This window comes from Talpa occidentalis, unplaced genomic scaffold (genome assembly GCF_014898055.3).
Source record: "Talpa occidentalis isolate TD23 unplaced genomic scaffold, MPIMG_talOcc4v2.1 talOcc4.15, whole genome shotgun sequence".
NCBI classification, from domain to species: Eukaryota; Metazoa; Chordata; class Mammalia; order Eulipotyphla; family Talpidae; genus Talpa; species Talpa occidentalis.
The window spans coordinates 20,079,126-20,094,163 of NW_023601543.1; the positions used below are offsets into that span (position 1 = coordinate 20,079,126).

The 15,038-nt window shown below is 44.2% G+C and overlaps 1 long non-coding RNA gene across 1 annotated transcript; it reads right to left on the bottom strand.

Moving 5' to 3' along the window:
* Nucleotides 1-10,156: 10,156 nt before the first annotated feature.
* LOC129145859 (uncharacterized) lies at nucleotides 10,157-14,699 on the bottom strand. Its single transcript, XR_008551976.1, has 3 exons — nucleotides 14,611-14,699; nucleotides 14,129-14,199; nucleotides 10,157-10,191 (listed from the first exon to the last, which is right to left on the bottom strand). It is a non-coding gene; the product is annotated as an uncharacterized LOC129145859 (long non-coding RNA).
* Between the last annotated feature and the right edge of the window lie 339 nt (nucleotides 14,700-15,038).

Below are 15,038 nucleotides of genomic sequence, written 5' to 3' on the forward strand. Positions count from 1 at the left end.
AGTGGGCATATGCACAGCTACTGGGCAGCACCACCTCACCCCCTACCCCTATTTTGAACCTGCAGCTTCCATCAACCTCAGGAAAATGCTGTCAGAATTGGTGAGACAGCCCAGTGGAACTCTGTCTGACTGAGAGGAGGCTTGGGGGTCAGGCAGACCAAAATACTAATAGCAGCAGCTATCGCTTGAGAGCTTACCCTGTGCCCAAAACTGTACTAAGTACTTTATATACACAATGTCATTTAATCCTCACAACCACCCTGAGAGGGATGCAATTATTATCCCATCTTACAAATGTGGAAATTGAGACAGACCAGAGAAGTAAAAGAGAGTGGCCCGAGATCATGTAATAAGCAACAGATTTGAATCCAGGTCTATCTAAGGTGTGTCAAGACCAAGGCCAGTCTGCCCCAGGAAGTGCCACAGTGACATGCTGATTATTTTGAATTGAAGGAAACTGAGAGATGGAAGATCCAAGAATGATGTTTTGCCTAATTATCTGTCTCCTAAAAACAGGAAATAACTCTTCCCTCCCTGCCCCTGGAGGTCAGAGACAGCCTTATCATCCCAGACGAGGGCTTAAAAATTCTGTTTTTGACACATACTTAGATAATCCCACAAAATTCCTTCCTTTACAATTTCAAATTTTGTTTTGATTTGTCTTTTCTTCCCAGTTTTTATTGTCCCTTTCTAAAATCTATATAACCTCACAGGAATCACCAGATTATGGTTCATATTCTGTGGGCTCCCACACACATAATTTGTTTGAATTTTTATCTTGCTAACTTCTCATGTGTCAATTTCATTACTTTTCCATCATATGGCCATTGTACCGAAAGCCATATACAAATTCAATGTAATCCCTATTAAGACCCAGTGGCTTTCTTCATAGAAATGCAACCAAAAATTCTATAATTTTTATGGAACACAAAAGACTGCAAATATCCAAAACAATCCTGAGAAAAGGGAACAGGGAAAAGGTATCATGTTCCTAGACTTCAAACTGTACTACAAATCTACAATAACCAAAAGAGTATGGTACTGGAATAAAAACAGGCACACAGATCAATGCAATTGAATGGAGATCCCAGAAATAAAACTACATATATGTGGGCAACTAATTTATGACAAAGGAACCCGATTGTATAAAATGGTGAAAGAAAAGTTTCTTCAATAAATGGTGCTGGGAATACTGGAAAAGACTGAAACTAGACCACTCTCTTACAACATACAGTGAAATTAATTCAAAATGGATTATAGACTTGAATATAAGATCTGAAACCATAAAATACATAGAAGATAAGCTCTTTAACATTGGCCATAGTGATGTCTTTGTACATTCTTTTCCAATAACAGAAGTAAAAGAAAATATTAACAAATGGTAACACAGTAAATTAAAAAGTTTCTGCACAGTGAAAGAAACCTTGTTAAAATGAAAAGGCAACCTGCTGAATGGGAGAAGATATTTCCAAATCACATATCACTGAGGGGTTAATATCCAAAACATAAACAACTCATACAGTTCAACAACAAAAAAAAAAAAATACACAACCCAATTTAAAAATTGGGCAGAGAATATAAATAGGCATTTCACCAAAGACATACAATTGGCAGACAGATACATGAAAAGATGTTCTACATGGCTTATCATTAAGGAACTGCAAATCAAAACCACTTTGAGATTTTTATTTCATACCAGTTAGAATGGTCTTTATCAAAAAGTCAAGAAACAATAAGTGTTGATAAAGATGTGGAGAAAAAAGAACCCTCACACCCTGTTGGTGGAAAAGTAAATGAGTGCAATCACTATGGAAAAGAGTATGGAGGTTCCTCAAAAAATTAAAAATAGAACAACCAGTGTTATCCAACAATCCCATTTCTGGGTATTTACCCAAAGGATATAAAAAAAGATATGAACCCCTATGTTCATTGCAGTCCTAGTCACAATAGTCAAGATATGGAAACAACCCAAGTGCCAGAAGATGTGGTATATATACACAATGGAATACTATGCAGCTATAAACCAAGATGAACTCTTGCCTTTTGTAACAACATGGATGGAAGTGGAGGGGGAGTATGTTAAGTGAGATAAATCTGGAGCAAGGTATATGCTGTTATGATTTCACTGATTCGCGGATTACAAAGAAACAAACAAAACAAAACAAACAAAATAAACCCTTACACACTGGCCAAGAAATGATGGTTGCCAGGCTTTTGGTAGACTGGGAAAGAAATAAATTTCCATGCCCCTTAGACAATATGCTGGATGCTACCTCTATCATTAGCTACAAGACCAGCTTAGAACTGACCTTCCATTTCCTCTGGCTATTCCCCTCTTCTACACAGAGAATGTTGGGTTCATAAAACCCCAACATTTCAGTGAGATCATCTAGTCCAGTTGTAGTCCTCAATCCAGCTACATCAGCAGCACCTGGGAAATTATGGAAATGTAAACTCTCCAGCTCTACCTTCTGAATCAGACACTCCAAGGGATGGATTTAACAAGCCCTCCAAGTGACTCCAATGCTTGTGAAACTTTGCACACTGCACTAGCCCAACATTCCATTTTATAGATGAGAACATTGCAAGAGACCCAGGTGTCCAAGACCACCAGGTTTATACCTGACCAACCCTGTACTCTGGCCCTCAATCTAGTGCTCTTCCCAGTATACTACACAGCTCCAGAAATATGCATGCTGACTGACAATGGAAAGGGGAGTAACTTCTATCTTCTACCGGGAAAGAGCTAAAAACATTATTAAGTGTTCCTGTAAACTCAAGATGATTACCGAACACGTGGAACGAGTCAAGTACGGCCGCATAAAATCCAAAAGCCAATGAGAGTCTCTTCCTCCTTTTAGCATTAATTTTGCTTCCCTTGACAACAGATTCTGGATAACAACCATCTCAGACAAATATTTGTGTTTGGTTCTCTTAGCCTGCTAAAAGCAATTGGCCAGAATAGCACATAAAGCACAGAACACAGACATAGCCCATCTTTTCAGCAACAGCAAATAAAAAGCCGCTGAAAACTGGCTCCCTGGGGCCCTGCAAGAAGCAGACAGCACATCTGGCAAAGAAGGCATGACACATCCCACCATCTTGGAGGGCAGAGTTACTGAGTAGCAAATCTCTTAAAAAGATTCTGATTAGTGAAGTATCTGGGGGATGGATTTGACAACCCCTCCAAGTGACTCCAATGCTTGTGAAAGTTTGAAAATCACTGCACTAGCCCAATATTCCCATTTTATAGATGAGAACACTGTGAGAGACCCAGGAGCACATCCACAGGCAGGACCAGGCTGGGCAGCCCACTGCCTCTGATCATGTTGAAATTGATCACTGGATGTGAAAGGTGAGGGTCCAGAAACTCACCTGATGTCTTCCACCCTCTAGACCACCACCTCTACCATCATGATCCAGAAGTTTAGCTACAGAACACGGGATGGTATCTGAGCTACAGTTAGTGTTTTTAAGATAATTACCACTGGAATAAACTCAATACCACCTCTTAAAGTAACAAAAATTACAGAGTCAAATTACCAGAGAATCCATAAAAACATTCTACCCATACATTGTCAATAAAGAACAAGGCAGTTTTTCAGACATTGATCAAAGGTACAAAGTTGGAGAGATGAGGAGGAAGACTCTGCTCTTTCTTTCTCTTGCCGTAAGGAACTCTCCTTTCCTCTAATATTCTAAATCTATGATTCTGCAACATCCCCTTACACTCTGCTTTCCCCCCTCTTTCCAGCCTCTTTTCTCTGTGCCCCCCCAACTTGTTTGTTCTCTTAGACTCACTCTTCTCCAAGTGCAGTCCCCATCCTACCCTAGACCCAGACACAGCCTAGAGCTCAGGTGAGGTCTGCCAGATGTGCTTCTCTCTCCCAGCAGAGTAGTGGGAGGCACATGAAAGCCTAGCCCACACAACAGCCAAGATTTTGCATAATCACTCCCCTTCCCCAGGGTTGGAGCACAGCCCCTTTGCAGTCCCTTTGACAATAAATCTTCCTAAATAGCACAGACAGCTGTGCCTCTGGTCTCTCCATGCCCACCAAAGCTCCATGGGCACTGGCAGGTTCTGTCCCCTCTAGGATTCAACCCACACAATGCTAATCTGACTGGACTCCTAGGACACCAGGTATAGAAATGGACATTTCCACCATCTCTGCTTTGTACAACCCAGAACTGGACTCCCGTCCATGTTTCATAAATACAGAGCCTCAAAGACTTCATGGGATTAAACATTCTGCCTTCGGGCCTCCCCTGGTGGCACAGTGGCAGAGCGCTGGGCTGCGAAACTGCCCGCAGCCTCTGCAGCGCCGGTTTGATCCCCGGCCGATGGCGAGGGTCCCACATGGCGTGCAGACCTCTCCTGCCGCCCGCTGCTGCCCTCAGCAGTGTATTTCGTCAGTCTGCCTGTTCTGCTCCCCGCTCTGGCTCTGGTGAATTCTCTCGCCCTCCCGCGCTTCTGACTGTACCCAGTGCTTGTATAAATGAATAAATAAATAAATAAACATTCTGCCTTCCTGTTAGACATGGTATTTAAGCTGTCAGCCTTCCCTCTCAAAGAAAGTGGATTTTTATGCCATTTTTCCCTTCCCCCTTTTGCAGGTTTTATTCCTCAGCTTCCCAACTCTTGTTCCCAGCATGCCTGGAGGCTCTATCAATACCCCACTAGGGCTGAATTATAACTGCCTTCCCCCCCCCACCTCCCAATTCTTTTCTCACACAGTTTTTTCCATTCCCTCACTCTTTTACATTCATTCCTGCTCTCTTCTCTCTCCCTCTCTCATCTTCCTTACCCATTTCTGAATCCCTTCCCCATACCACAATAATTACGGTACATTTAGTGTTCTACATAAAGGAGACAGAGCAATCACTATGAACAGGATCCAGGGACTGCAGTGTCTCCTTACGACCTTGACCTTTTAGACAACCAATTTTCAAAGAAGATAGATTAATCAAGGTTGATTTGAACCTGCTGCCCTCTGTCAGAGTCTCTGAAGCTCATCTTCCCACCGCAACAATTTTCCATTTTAACTGAGCCTGTCAGGGATGAGGATGTTAAGATAGTCAAGTGCTCTTTGCTTCCCTCCAGCCACCAAAAAGCAATTTTCGCTAATGCTAGTGAGGATTACATTAAAATTGTGTAAAAGAAAGACATGACCTCATTTTTTTGTCAGCCAGTACTCAGCAGGGCTGTGAAGGTGTGCTCGTTCTCTTACCCATTCTAGCTACCAAGGCTGACTTGAAATGGTGAAAGCTCAACATTGAGTGGAAAGCAGGACATTCACTTTTTTTCGCCATAATCTGTTACCGTTGGTTGATCATAAAACCTCACTGATGCAGTCTATTCCAAACCATTATTCATGCTTCTTGAAATTCAGGCTAACCTCCCATTTCAGATCTTTGGAAAGGGGAAGGTTAGACCAAATTGATATAAAGCTTAAATTGGTGATTTCCCAGTGATTCTGATCAGTGTGGAGTTGAAGAGATGTCTGTGAATTTGAAAAGTCTCCCCAGAGGAATTATTTGATATATCCAAAAAGTGCAGCTTGACTTACAGTACCGACTGTAACTTGTCTTCTTATAACTTAAAGCACAGAAAGTGTTGTGAAGTGCTTCCCTCCCCACCAATCATTGCTAGGTAAGTCCTCAAGAGGCCTGCCTAAGGGGAAATGTTAAGCAAAGATCCTCTAACCACATACACACTCACTTTTACAATTCCAAAGCATTTCATTTGCACACTGTATTCTTAAGTAAAAGAATTAGCTGTGCCGGTAGGAACATCAACAGAACTATAATTCACTGGTTTGTAACTAGATCATCCATGCGGCCTTGTGTTCTTAGACAAGAATGCTTGAAAGTGACATTCCTCATGTTTCTACTTAAAGAGAGCATATGGGCACATCTTGTTTCCAACAGAAAAAAAATCTCCGTGCATTTTCAAATAGGTACTGAAGCCCCAAGAAGACCTTTGTCAAGTCTTCTCAAAATCTTCTCTATTTAAAACTAGCAGTGGGCAAACTGACCTTGGGTTCTGGTCCTTGACTCTGGTAATTTTCCAAGAGAATTATGTTCAGGGCACAGCTGTGTCCTTTCAGTGAGGGAAGGCAAATTACTTCTCTCATTTCCAATGACCTTAACACCTGGGTTAGGATTCTGCCTGAGATGGCCCCCTAACTTCTTCGAGCATTAAGTCAGTATGTTCCTTCATCTTGTATTCATTCATTCTCTCAAATACTTACAGAATGCCTACTCTTTGCTATTTTATTGTCTAGATGCTAATTACATTACAGCAATGAGCAAGGTAATCACAATGTCTTTCCTCAAAGAACTTACAGTCCTGGGTTCTCCTGGGTCATCCCGGCTGTTCGATTCTTGACCCAGACTCCTTTCCCAAGTCCCTCAGTTAAAATGGGTGTTCCCACCCTATTCCTTAGGCCAACTGTGGGTTGAATATTGTCTACAGGGGCCTCCAGCCCTAGGCCCATGCTGAGACCCACTGCCTCACCAGAAGGATCTTGACAGGGAGGCAAAGAGGCCAGACAGGTCACCATCACCCCTGATCTGGTCCTATCTTTTGCCCAGTCATAATCTATCCACACCCAGGTTCCTGAAACCCACATCACAAGAATCTGATGGCCAGATCTGCGGCTGTTCCTCTGTCCCTCTGTATCCCGACACTCCCCAGAATCACTGGACTTGTATAGGACCTGGTACATTCAAATTAGTAGTAATCTTATCACCATGGAATTGATGTCTCAGAACTGTGTCTGAAATAAAGAAATAGATATCATGCAAAACCTGTGTCAGTCAGGGTCCCAGTAGGAAGCAGATTCAAAACAGGGTTTTGGAGAGGGAGGGTTAATAAATGGACTGTTTATAAAGGTGCAGGCAGGGTGCCTAGGCTTAGTAACAGGAGCTGGGGACATTTTGACCACCTAAGCCTCACAAAAGAAGGCGAGGTCTTTGATGTCACCTCCACAATCAGCCTCCTGAGGCAGAGTGGAGGGTGGAAAGGAACAGAGAGAGAAGATCTGAAGGGGCAGATGGAAGCTATCTGGCACTGAACTCCTCATTCAGATTTTGCAGCAATTTAGACAGGAGCTGAGATCTAGGCATTGTGCATTCATCTGCGGAAATTAGCTTTGTTATGCAAATGAGCAGAATAAACTAAATGGTGAGAAGAGCTTTTATTCTTTGGGGGGGGAAGTAAACGTCTTCAGACATTTTTAAAATATGGAAGAATCCATTTGCATAGAACAATGGATGACTTTTCTTATTTATTAAAATAGGTCTCACTCTGACACATTGTTAGCATTAGCTGTTACTAAACGTGACTGAGAGGAATAAAACTACTTAAAACAAGCTGGATTTCAGACTTATAGCTAATTTAGGTTAGTTTCTTTGCACCCTTGCCAAAAATAAAATTAGATATACCAAACAAGGTGCTTTAACATGCATAGTAACATTATAACACTTATCAATGAATTAATTGAACACTGATTTTCTGCAGTCCACTAGAAGAGCCTAATAACACGAAAACAAGTTGATATTGGAGTGAGTTTTACTTTTTTCTTTTTTTGATGAATTTTTCTTTCTTTAAATATTTTTTTATTGAGGTAGTGGGGCTTTTATTTTAAAAAAATAATCAAAAGTGGACTTCATTCCTGTATGTGCCATCACACAGCCCAGGCTCCTGACATCCCTCTCTGCCTCCATCGCTGACCCCGGGTGGCTGGCATGAGAATGTTGAGGCCCTGCCTGAAGCCCAGGAATCGCTCACACACAACAGAGTCCTCAATAGACAAAGTGCTGATCATTGCCACTTGGCCATTTACTAGCTGTGCCACCGTGGGTGAGTTACTTAGTTTCCCTGAGCCTCAGTTTCTGAAATTTAATATGGACACAATGGTTGAAGGTGGTTGGGGTGTAGTTACATACCTCTGAATCATGTACAGTGTTGTAAATCAATGTTACCCAATTTTTAAAAAATACAAAAATAGTAACAATAAAAAATGGGGAAAATGGTAGCATCTATATCATCAGTTGTTATGGTGATTAAATAAGAAAAGGTCTGTAGGGCCTCCCCTGGTGGCGCAGCAGTTGAGTGATGGGCTGCGAAGCTGCTTGCAGCCTCTGCAGCGCCAGTTCCATCCCCGACCGCCCGCTGGCGAGGGTGCCACATGGTGCGCAGACCTCTCCTGCCACCCGCTGCTCCCCTCAGCAGTGTACTTCGGTCCTTCTGCCTGTTCTGTTCCCCACTCTGGCTCTGGTGAATCCTCTCACCCTCCCACACTTCTGACTGTACCCAGTGCTTGTATAAATAAATAAATAAATCTTAAAAAAAAAAAAAAAAACAAGGTCTGTAAAATACATAGCCGGACACTCGATACATTATAAGCAAAAACCAGGATTTTCTACTTGGAAACAAGAGCTAATGCAAAGAAAGGGGGCAAAAAAAGCAGGGGTGAGGAGTGGGTCACCTTTCAATTAACTAGAAGTTACATTGCCCAGATTCCCATTACCCAAGGGGTCCCATTAAGTCTACACTTATGCTATTGATTTTTTCCAGGACAACGATCATTTTACACATTAAGGGTCTCTACCGCCCGTTGCTATTTTACAGGTGGCAGCTATAATAACATCTCCACTCATGTCAATGCAGAAGTCTTTATCTCTTTTTCTGTCAAAAGTGGGAGGCAAAGCAGAATAAGAGACCTAGGTCACTGTGGTGGGGAAATATGTCTAAGAATCCACAAGGAATCGGTCAGGAGGGAGAGCTGAGGTAGAATAAGAGGCAAAAGAGGAAGAGATTCCAATTGCAATGGTGTGTTTGTTTGGCTCTTAATCCAGAAAAGTTACATCTGTAAACATCAGTCCATTTACACATCTGATTTATTTCTCCCTTTATCCTTGTGGCATAAAGTCCAGAATCACAAACTTCCCCCCATCTCCATAAGGGGAGAGGATTGGAGTGAACAGAGCACACTGACAAAAGGAATCTGAATCCTATCCCCCTATACATCCCTTGCCCTGGCCTCACAGCCTTCCTCTCCTCCCCGAGGGGCCACTGATGTACAGTCCATTTCCCCACAGCAGCCAGAGTAATCTTTTTTTTTTTCAATTGTTACTACATCTATTATCTTTAATTTTTTATTTTTAATTTTTTGAAACATTTATTTATTTTTGTACAAGAGCTGGGGTACAGGCCAGAGGCATGGAAGGGTGAGAGGATTCACCAGAGACAGAGCAGGGAGCAGAACAGGCAGACTGACTGAAATACACTGCTGAGGGGAGCAGCGGACGTGAAGGTCTGGCCGGTCGGGAATCAATCCACACTGCAGAGGCTGCAGACAGCTTTACAGCGCAGCACTCAACCAGCTGTGCCACTGGGGAGGCCCTATTTTTATTTTTTAATTAAAATTTTTAATTTTATTTTTAAATTAATTTTTAGTTTTATTAAGGTAACATTGGTTTGCAATGTTGCATGTGATGCAGCAGTATATGATCACCCCTCTTCAGAGTCATGCTTTCCAAGGCACATCATGCCTCTCCTCCACTCAAAACCATTCAGTATCTCTTCCTGTCACTCAAAGTAGAAGTCTTAGTTCTTCCCATGGCCTGTGAGGGCCTCAGCAATTTGCCTGAGCCTGACCACCGCCACGAGCTCCATGACTTACCTATCACTCTCCCCCTGCAGCTGCACTAGGCTTCGTGGTTTTTCAGGAACACACCAAGCACAGTCCTGACTTGAGTTCTTCATGATGACTATTCCCTCTGCCAAGAATACTCTTCCTCCAGATACCTGCATGGCTCACACCAGCAACCTCTTTCAAGTGTTCCTTAATTGTTCCCTTCTCTGTGAAGCGTTCCTTTACCAGAGCCAATCCCTGGTCTCAAAAGACAAGTGGACTAAATGATCATATCCCCCTAAAATTCTGATATTGAAATCCTAACCCCCAAGGTGACGGTGTCAGGATGTGGGGCCTTTGGGGAGAGATCAGGTCATGAGGACAGGGCCCTCATAAATAGGATTAGTGCCCTAATTAAAAGACAACCCAGAGAGCTCTCTCTCCTTCTGCCATGTGAAGATACAGTGAGAAAACAACCATCTATGAACTACAACCTCACCAGACACCAAATCAATCAGCACTTTGATCTTGGGCTTCCCAGCCTCCAGAACTGTAAAAAAAAAAAAAAAAAAAGTTTGGTGTTTAAACTCTCTGACCTATTGTATTTTTGTTTTAACAGCCTGAAAAAACTAAGACAACCACCCCAATTGAAGCTTTACTTTTTTTTTAAGAAAATATTTATTTATTTATACAAGCACTGGGTACAGTCAGAAGCACGGGAGGGTGAGAAAATTCACCAGAGCCAGAGCGGGGAGCAGAACAGGCAGACTGACGAAACACACTGCTGAGGGGAGCAGTGGGCAGCAGGAGAGGTCTGCGTGCCATGTGGGACCCTCCTCCGGTAGCCGGGGAGCAGCCGGGGATCGAACCGGCGCTGCAGAGTCTGCGGGCAGCTTCGCAACCTAGTGCTCAACTGCTGTGCCACCGGGGAGGCCCCGCCAATTGAAGCTTTATAAGTCAGTTTACAAACTTCATAAGTCAACACCTCTGTACTATGTATATTTAACTACCTCTTTTGTTCATGGCTGTATTCCCAAGGCTTGTTAGAGTACCCGGCAATGATAAGCATTCAGTATTTGTGGAACAAGCAAATTCACAGTTTAAAGCCCTGAGAGTGAGACCCAGGACCCAGGAATCCTTTTCTTTTTTTCCAAAGCTAACCAGGTGATTCTTCTGTGCATCCAGCATTAACTCCTGGCTCAAAAATCAAATGGCTCTTCATAGCTAATGAGAAACAGCAATCTCTGGGATAGCTCCTCTGCAGAAGAAAATATTTGCATGTATCTTAGCTCAGTAAATATTCACCTGCAGCTTTGTTTTCCTCCCAGGTTTCATTACCCACATATGATAATGTGTTATTGCAAAAAGTGCTTAGGAGCGCAAGCACAGGGCTTGCATACCTATAATTATGGATACCCCAGCCAAAAAGTCAGCGATCATGGGGGCTAGGGGACTCAGTTGCTGCCTGCCTGCCTGCCTCCCTGTCTACTGTCTGCCTGTGTATCTGGTCCCCTGCTTCAGCATTAAAGGCATGTCAAATACACCTAAGGCCCCAAGATTCTTTTCCCATTTGCCTGAATAAACCATGAATCTGTCTGGCCTGGGATGGTTGCACAACAGATGTAAAATAATGGTACTTCAAGAACAATTAAAAAAAAAAACACCAGCTCACCAAACTCACAAGAGATTGCTAACACAGACTGTGTCATTAAACATCTACATAACTAACTGGAGGTGCCACAGCCCTGACAGGAAGGAGGGCTGCACACTGATGGAGTACCAGCCACATAGGTCTTAATCTAGAGGGAGGGAAGAGGGGAGAAGGCAATGTGACCGGGGGCATTGCTTCTCAGAGTAGTGCCACATGGTGAACACCTGTAGCCACTAGAGAGCACCTCTGCTTTGCCCAGATTTTTTTTTTAAGATTTATTTTTTTCATGTATACAAGAAGCGGGGTACAGGCCAGATGCGCGGGAGGGTGAAAGGATTCACCAGAGACAGAGTGAGGAACAGAACAGGCAGACTAACGAAATACACTGCTGAGGGGAGCAGCGGGCGAGACAGGAGAGGTCTGCTGCACCATGTGGGGATCTCCGCGGCTGACCGGGATCGAACCTGTGCTGCAGAGGCTGCGGACAGCTTCACAGCACTGCGCTCAACCGCCTGCACCACCAGGGGAGGCCCTACCCAGATTTTTGACATTGTTTTTAACAAGTGTTTTGAGGTGTCAAACACCTGGAGGTGAGAGAAAAGAGGGGGCCATCAAATGGAGAAGAGTAAATTTGTGCTTCCCACTTAAAGGGGGAAGCAGATGGGGAGATGCATGATGGGAAATAATATGTTTAAGAATAACTACCATTTTAACTAGGCACCTATTGTCTCATTTAATCCTCCCAAAAGCTATGTGAGGGAGGTCCTATTATTATTCTATTAGGAAGAAACAAAGGCTCAGAAGGGTTAAATAATTTGCCCAAGATCAATGCAAGTTGGTAAATTGGCTACACAGGACTGGAACTCTCTAAATTCCATGCCTTAACCCAGTGTTCCTCAAGCGTTTCAGTCTGTTTGGACTCACCAGGACAGTTTGTTCTAAAATGCTAAGTGCCGGGACCCAAGATTCTGATTTGGAAGGTCTGAGAAGGGGCCCAATAATCTCCATGTTACAAAAACCACTCCTCCATGCCTGGGTACTTCTGTTGTGTGATGCCCTGGAGTGCGGAAGCTGCCTCCTCCTTCCTCAGCACATCCAAACGACACTTTAAAAGAAGCCTAAACTGGGATTCTCTCCTGCTCTTTGATCCTCTTCCACTTCCTGGAGTTGCTTGAGAAGTTCAAAGGCCCTACCCAGTGAGCTCAGATCAGGGACAAAGTGCACACATGGCTTTGAGTGAGACTATCCCAGCTGGCTCATATCCCAAGAAAAAGGGTGAGCTCTCCCTCAAAACAAGGCCCCCAAACTAGGGAGGGGTGATAAGCGGCTCTGTAGCAGAGCCAGTCACCCTGAACACCTTCAGGAAGAGAGCATATGTTTGGCCTTGAAGTGGATGATTTGGTCTCTGATGTTTTTTTTTTTTTTTTCTCCGCACCCCTCCCTACATAGTCCCAGGAGGAAGAAAAGCAAACACTGGATAGGAGAAATGCCTGCAGTGGAGAGCGCAGAAGCCTTCCCAGCTGCTGGGAGCCCCACTGCCTCTGGCGGGGGAGGGCTGCTCCTTCCTTTCTGGAGCCAAAAAGCTGTTCTTTTCCTGGCTTCAGTGAAATCACCTGCATTTCGAGTTAATTCCGCTTTGGCCCTCCCTCAACACACTGTTCTCACACTCTGCTCCCCAGAAAGTCAGCCCCTAACCCCACTGTTCCCTTCAATTTTTCCCCATCAGGTTCCCCAGGCCAGATTTCTGGGGCAAGTTGAGGTAAGATCCTGGGTGACATGGTGATTGTGAGGCTTTCAATTAAATATTTCGCTAAAGAAACGAAGGCAAGGGGGAAGCTCACCGTTCTGCTCCTTCCAAAGAGATAAAACTCGTGAAGCAGAAACCCACACAGGACCCAAATTTCCACTCTGCCACTTTGTATAAAAGTTACTTTAATCTTTCTGAGACTGGTTTCCAGAAAAAGGGATAATATCGCGTATGCTCGAGAATGTTAAGGATTATATTAAAATAAGGTACATTAAAACGTCTGGCACACGAGGCTCAGTAATAAAAGAAGCAACAATAACTCGGTAACATCTACTGAATGCTTATTAAATGCCAGGGACTCTTCTATTCTCCATAGTGGGATTCATTTATTTAAATTACAACCATCCTCTGAAATAGTGCCTTGTGCTATGCCCATTTTACAGATAATATAAAACAGGTTTAGAGAGATGGAGCAAATTGCCCAAGGTCACAGAGTGAGTTAGAATCAGAGCTGAGATTCAGACCTAGGTCTGTGACTCCAGAGCCTGCTGCTGTTGATATTGTCATGACATTTGGTGTTCACCAAGGACCTGCTTGTGCAAAACATACGGACAGTTACACAGACCACAAAGAGCAAGTGTGCATGGGCACCATGCTCGACAAGTTCATGGTCTTCAGATACGGAGACAAGGCCTAGACATTAAGCAAAGTCTCATACAAAATAGCTCTGCCAAAGTGCCCACAAGTGGTTCAGAAGTGCAGAGAGGGGAGCATTTTGAGGGGACAGTCCTCCATGGGTCTCTTGTATTTCTGTATCTTGCTGGCTACGCTGACAATGCAAGGCCCTGACTGCTCTTTACCTGGGACATTTCTCAGGGTTATGTGTGCAGCAAGCAATCTTGAGGGACCCTCTGAGACAAAGAGTAAGCACACTTACTGCTTGCTGCAAAATGCTGGGTACCCCAAGCTCCGTGTCCCTCAGTTGTGATGTAAATTGACTACATACAAAGCGTGCATCTGGGGTCCTCCAGGTTGCCCCTGTGGAATATGGGGACAAGGGCAACAAGGTGCAAATTTGCTGATGCTCACGCTGCTTGCTGCACTGTGAGTAACACCGACGGGTGTCTCTGATCCAGGAGTCTCGTGTTTTCTTCCAGCACCTGTGAGACAGTAACAGGCTAATGAGCTTGGAAGCATAAAATCAGACCCCAAACCTGACCCCCAAACTTGAGAAACAGAGTTGTGCCCACACACACTTTTAGGCTGCACATATAGCAGTGAACAACGTTCTCTCTCATAGAGCACACACTCTATGTGGGCAGACAGACAAGGGTACAAAGAAGCAGAACTAGAGATGGTGGTCAATGTTATGAAGGAATAAGCAGGGGTGAATGAATGGCGGTGTCCTCAGCTGTACCATGGAGCCGGTATTCGTACCGACCTCTCAGGATGACTGGAATGCCTACTCATGGAAAGTCTTCAACAAAAAGGGCCTTTCATTAGTAGGCCTCCTCCCTTCTCCCATGGAAATAAGGAAAGAATGAAAGAGAGCAGCAGAAGAGGCTCCTTACAGCTCTTGTGAGGGTGGAGTTCAGCAGAAGGCTCCTTTCCTAAGCAGCTATGAAGTAAGCAGGTCCTTGCTTCCTGAGTTTCTGCTCCCAGTACCTGGGAACGAGGAATTTGAGATGTTACAGCAAAGAAAGAGAACGTGGAATTATATCAGTCCCTAACCTTGGGGCAACCCCCTTACCCATGAAGACATCCACTGAACACCCAGTCTCAGGTGAGCGATTCTGGCTCCAGGAGCTCCCTTCCTCTCGCCCTTTCCCCTCATGGTGCCCAGCCCCCACCTTATGCAGGACCAGCAGGGCAGAGCTGGGTCGGGGAGTCTTGTCAGTGCAGGATACACAGAACCCAGCCCGGCTCAGCTCCTTTCCTTCCCACTTCTACCACCCAAATGCAGCTGCTTGCTTCTGTCCCCAGCCAGCTCCCACCCCAG